Source organism: Tamandua tetradactyla, chromosome 3, assembly GCF_023851605.1.
Source record: "Tamandua tetradactyla isolate mTamTet1 chromosome 3, mTamTet1.pri, whole genome shotgun sequence".
Lineage (NCBI taxonomy): Eukaryota > Metazoa > Chordata > Mammalia > Pilosa > Myrmecophagidae > Tamandua > Tamandua tetradactyla.
In genome coordinates, this window is record NC_135329.1 from 48,290,258 (window position 1) to 48,296,593 (window position 6,336).

Genomic DNA, 6,336 nt, shown 5'->3' on the forward strand with positions numbered 1-6,336 from the left:
ACATGAAAAGTTGGTTATTTGAGAAGAGCAACAAGATTGAGAAACCCTTAGTTAGACTGACAATGTCAAATACAGTAGATGCAAGTAAACAAAATCAGAAATGAGAGGGGGTCATTACATGGACCCCAAATAACTAAAAAAAAAAAAAAATCATAAGAGGATACTATGAACAACTGTGCAAACAAACTAGATGAAACAACAATTTGGATGAAATGGACAATTTCCTTGACACAGATAAACAACTTAAACAGACTTAAGAAGAAGTAGAAGATCTCAACAGACCAATCACAAGTAAAGAGATTCAATAAGTCATCAAAAATGTGCCCAACGTCCCAAGGGCAAATGGCTTCACAGGGGAATTTTACCAAACACTCCAAAAAGAACTATTTCTGCTCAAACTCTTCCAAAAAATTGAAGAAAAAGGAAAACTACCTAACTCATTCTATGAAATTAACATCACTCTAATTCCAAAACCTGATAAAGATACTACAAGAAAGGAAAACTACAGGCCAATAATATAGATGAAAAAATACTCAACAAGATACTTGAAAATCAAATCTGATAGCACATTAAAAAAATCATACATCATGATCAAGTAGGGTTTATTCCAGGCATGCAAGGGTGGTTCAACACAAGAAAATCAAGGAATGTAATAGAATACATGAGCAAATTGAAAGGGAAAAATCACATGATCATTTCAATTGATGCTGAAAATGCATTCGACAAAACTCAGCATCCTTTCCTGATAAAAAACACTTCAAAAGGTAGGAATTGAAGGAAACTTCCTTGATGTGATAAAGACCATATATGAAAAACCCATGGCCAGCATCATACTCAATGGTAAGAGACTGAAAGCCTTCCCCCTAAAATTGGGAATGAGACAAGGATGCCCACTGACAGTGCTGTTATTCAACATTGTGCTAGTGTGGAGGAACCTGCAACAGGCTATCAAAATGAGCCATAGTCAGCTGGCAGCCATTAACCCTAATGGCAGTCATACGCCAGCTGGAAAGTCCCTCACACATGCACTGTATAAAGGTCAATAAATCAGTAGCAACACATCTGCAGCTAGCCCCAATTATGGTTATTGTTTCTAACTTACCTTATGATTGGTTCATGATGCCTTACCCAAGTGTTTCCTCATCCTGCTATGTATAAAACCTGCAGCTGTTTGGACCTCTTTTGTCCTGACTTGCAATGGCACCCGCAAAGCTTTGTGCCCTGCTGCACAGCACAATAAATGATTTGAGCGTGACCTCTGGTGTCACGTCCTGTTTTGGAAGCCTCTCGGCAAAAAAAAAATAAATAAATAAAAAGAAAAACAAGAAGCCAGAAGTCAGTGGAACCCAGATGAGAAAGGAGAAGACACTGCCATGTGCATTGCCATGTGACAGAACCCCCAAGGATCACTTGTAGTCAGCCCCAGAATGCCACAGTCTTCAGGTTGAAAGCATCGCCTCTCTGATGCCTTGATTTTGGCTTCTCAAAACCAGTCGCCTCGGTGGTGTTGTCCCTGCTCCAGCTGCAGGCTCTGGAGGTTGGTGCAAATATTCAGTCATGAAATCTCAGTAGCGGCTTCTCCCTCAGTGAAGCTGCGGGTAAGCCTGTTTGTGCTCCGGGGCCAGGCTTCCAGGTATTTTATAATGAGATGCTGCTCTCCGTAGGAATGCTCGTGTTGTCGGCCACACAAGTCTACATCAGCCTGACTGTCCAGTTCTTTGCATTCTTAAACCTACAGCCTGTAGAAACAGATGTTTTAGCATATAATTTTGAAAATGCATCACAGACATTTGATGATCTTCCTGTAAGATTTGTGAATAGACTTCCAGCTGAAGGTTTAAAGAGTTTCTGGTTAACTCAAACTCAGAGAATGCCTGTGAAACTATAGTGCCTGCACCACTAAAAGATAATTCATCTGGCACTTTCATCATATTAATTAGAAGACTTGATTGCAATTTTATTTTTATTTTTAAAAATATTTTTATTTTAAACTGAACAAATGTACAAACCTTCTTGACATGGCTACAATCAATGGCTCACAATATCATCACATAGTTGTGTATTCATCACCATGATCTTTTTTTGAACATTTGCATCTCTCCAGCAAAAGAATGAAAAAAGAAAAAACTCATACATGCCATACCCTTTACCACTCCCTTCCATTGACCACTAGTATTTCAATCTACTCAGTTTATTTTAACCTTTGTTCTCCCTATTATTTGCTTATTTCTTAACCATATTTTTCACTCATCTATCCATACTGTAGATAAAAGGAGCATCAGACAAGATTTTCACAATCACAGTCACATTGTAAAAGCTATATCGTTATGCATCAGCTTCAAGAAACATGGCTATTGGAACACAGCTCTATAGTTTTAGGTACTTCCCTCTAGCCACTCTAATACACCATAAACTAAAAAGAGGATATCCATAAAATGCATAAGAATAACCTTCAGGATAATCTCTTGACTCTGTTTGAAATCTCTCAGTCACTGACACTTTATTTTGTCTCATTTCTCTTTTTCCCCTTTCGGTCAAGAAGGTTTTCTCAATCCCTTGATGCTGAGTCCCAGTTCATTTTAGGATTTCTGTCCCATGTTGCCAGGGAGGTTTACACCCGTGAGAGTCAGGTCCCATGTAGAGAGGGGGAGGGCAGTGAGTTTGCTTGCCATGTTGGCTGAGAGAAAGAGAGGCCACATCTGAGCAACAAAAGAGATTCTCTGGGGGTGACTCGTAGGCCTAATTTTAAGTAGGCTTAGCTTATCCCTTGTGGGAATAAGTTTCGTAGGGACAAACCCAAAGATTGAGGGCTCAGCCTATTTATTTGATTGTCCTCACTGCTTGCAGAATATTAGGAATTCTCCAAATGGGAAAGTTGAATTTTCCCCTCTTTCTTCCCATTACCTGAAGGGGACTTTACAAATGCTTCTTTATTCACTGTTCAAATCACTCTGGGATTTATTGGGACATCAACCTAACCTGGACAAACCTACAAAATTTCATGCCTTATTCAAGGTTCCATGTACTTATGGTGTTCAATTAAACTGTCCATATAAGTTAAATTAGAAAATGTACTTGTCAAAATATAAATTTTGTACCAAATAAACATTTCTTGCTTTAGTCTCACACAGAGGATGAAGTTTTAAAATACGGATGACCATCTATTTTCAACACCCTGCAATATTGACATTTCTTTGTTCTTCCTCATGCAAAAACATTTTTAAAATTTGTGCAGTTAGTCACTATTGTTATATACTCTAGGCATTCATAAATTATACCATCTCAGTCTTTATCATCTATCTTTCCTTCTGGTTTCATATGTGTCCCCAACCCTCCTCCCCCTATCATTCTCACAGTCAGCTTCGTTCAGTGTACTTACATTAGTATGCTACAATCAGGTAGTATTGTACTATCCACTTCTGAATTTTTACAGTCAGTCCTGACGCATAATCTGTATCTCTTCAGCTCCAATTACCCAATTTCTACCCTATTTCTATCTCCTGATAACCTGTGTTCTTAACTGAAATTCTCCAAGGTCATTCATTAATGTTAGTTCATATCAGTGAGATCATACAGTATTTGTCCTTTTGTTTCTGGCTAATTTCACTTAACATAATGTTCTCAAGATGAATTGATGTTGTTACATGCTTCATGACTTTATTGTGTCTTACATCTGCATAATATTCCATTGTATGTATATACCACAGCTTGTTTAACCACTCATCTGTTGATGGACATTTGGGCTGTTTCCATTTCTTGGCAATTGTAAATAATGCTGCTATAAACATTGGTGTGCAAATGTCCATTTGTGTCCTTGCCCTTATGTCCTCTGAGTAGATACCTAGTAATGGTATTGCTGAATTATATGGCAGCTCTATACTTAGCTTCCTGAGGAACTGCCAAACTGTCTTCCTTGATTGCAATGTTGATATAAAAGTTTTAAATGCACAGAAAGCAGGATTTAAAGCAGGCATAGTTCACAGTGTTAATTCTGATGACCTTATTAGCATGTGATCCAATGACATTGATATATTAAAGAAAATCGACATTCCATCTGTCTTCACTGGTGAATCATCAGCTAATTCCCTAAAAGATAAATTCACATATGAAAAAGGGGGCCACTTATTTTAATTCCAGAATTTCATCTTCCTCTGGAATACTACTTATTCTCCTTCCTTATCATAGTGGGTGTCTGTCTCATCTTAACAGTCATTTTCCTGATCACGAAATTTGTCCAAGACAGACACAGGGCTAGAAGAAACAAGATCAACTTAAACTCCCTATACATAAATTAAGAAAGGAGATGAGTATGATGCATGTACCATTTTTTTGGATGAATACGAAGATGACAATTTCAGATTCTTTCCCTGGTCCCATGCTTATCACTGCAAGTGTGTAGACCATTCGCTAACTAAAACAAAACAAAACAAAAAACCTGTCCAGTCTGCAAGCAAAAAGTTTTCCTTTCTCAAGATGACTCAGAATCTGACACAAATAGTAGTTGAGAAGAAAACACAGCGTCAGAACATTCCCCTTTCCTTAGACCTTTGGCTTCTGTCAGCACCCAGACCTTTAGAGCTCTGTTGGAGTCCCACTCACATCAGAACATGACAGAACCTTCATACTGTGAAGAAGGGGGCAATGAAGACACCGACAGCAGTGAGGCAGAAAATGAAATTAGTGAACATTTGTCGCGGTCCAACTGCAGCCTAAAGGTGAATGGGATTAAAACATAGCAAATACAGTTTGACCTTCAGAAGGCAAATGGTTTATTTCCTTTTAAAAATTTGATTTTGTTTTGCTCCCTTCAGAGATTTCTGTAGAATTATTTGGTATTTTACAATTTACTCAAATTTAATCAAATAAAGTACAATTTAATCAAATGACTGAAACAGGTTTTTTGATCCAGAATTTATCTGCAGGAGTGTACTTCATTTTTATAAGTAACAGAAAGGTGCTGTATCTCAAGCATCAAAATCAACTCTCTTTTGGGAGTGAAATATATAGTCAAAAGGTTAAAAAAAAATTCCCTAGTAAAGCTTGCAGACTTAGGTCACAGTATGCCAGTGTTGTGTTTTACCGCACAAGGTCCCTGCTGCTGCCACCTAGCATGAGCTAAGCCAACTGCCACCTCCGTAAAATTACAGAGAATGGTTGAGTTGAATAATATCTATTTTCCTTGCATATCCCCTAATTATCACTAGTAGTGAGAGGCAGTCAGGTACTATTATAATGCCTTTTTCCTCCTATCAGCAGCATAAAGAAAAACATATATACTTACAGTTGTCTTTTCTTCCTAATTCCAAATGATCTTATTCTGATAGAATGGTCTATACTAATGCAGGTTTCAAAAGCTTTTTTTTTTTCAAGGTTTTAATACTGTAGTGTTATGTGTGAATTTGATTCAGCAGCTAAAGTAATATGTCCCTGAACTTTACTTACTGAATTTCAATATCCTTAAGGATTTTATGTGATGAAAGCAAAAAGAACGCTGCATAAAAATAACAAACTTTAGCAACTGTTGATACTCAAATCATATACCTTTTAATAAACAGCATCTTGTGCTTCTTAGCCCTGCTAAACTATGTACAGAAGAAAATTATTTATTTCAAGTATTGGATTTGAAAATAAGTGCTTATGTTTAATGGAATTAATGATGTATTTTAATAATGCATTATGAAAAATAAAATTATATTATACATAATTTTAACCATATAGCCAATACAGATTGGTGTATAATCAGAACGCTAAGAATTTTTATATGGCCTTGTATGAGGGGAGTTTGAATGTTAATAAACACATTTTCCACTTGAAAAAAAAGTGTAAACCAATAAATTCCCATTGGTTAAGCCAACCTATTGTATGATATTTGTTTTTGCAGCAGGGAAACTAAAACACATAGCAATTTAATACTTAACTTTCTGAAGGACTACCAAACTTTTCTCCACAGTAGCTGCTCCGTTTTATGTTCCCACCAATAATGTATATTTCTCCACATCTTTGCAAACACTTATTTTTTTAAATAGCCATATCACATTATGGTTTCAAGTTGCATTTTCCTAAATGTTAGTCATATTGAGCATCTTTTGAGGTATTTATTAACCATTTATATATCTTCTTTGGGGAAATGTCTATTCAAGTCTTTGGCCCATTTTAAAAATTGGGCTGTTTGTTTTTTTGTTGTTGAGTGTTAGGAGTTTATATTTTTTGGATGTATGTTTTCCCGGTATTTTCTCCTAATCAGTAGTTTTTCAGTTCACTTTCTTGATAATGTCCTTTGATGCACAATGCTTTAAATTTTTGATGGAAGTCCCATTTCACTACTTTTTCTTTTGT

The 6,336-nt window shown here is 36.5% G+C and overlaps 1 pseudogene; it reads left to right on the forward strand.

Moving 5' to 3' along the window:
- Positions 1-1,648: 1,648 nt before the first annotated feature.
- LOC143676065 (E3 ubiquitin-protein ligase RNF13-like) lies at positions 1,649-4,750 on the forward strand (annotated as a pseudogene).
- Positions 4,751-6,336: the final 1,586 nt, after the last annotated feature.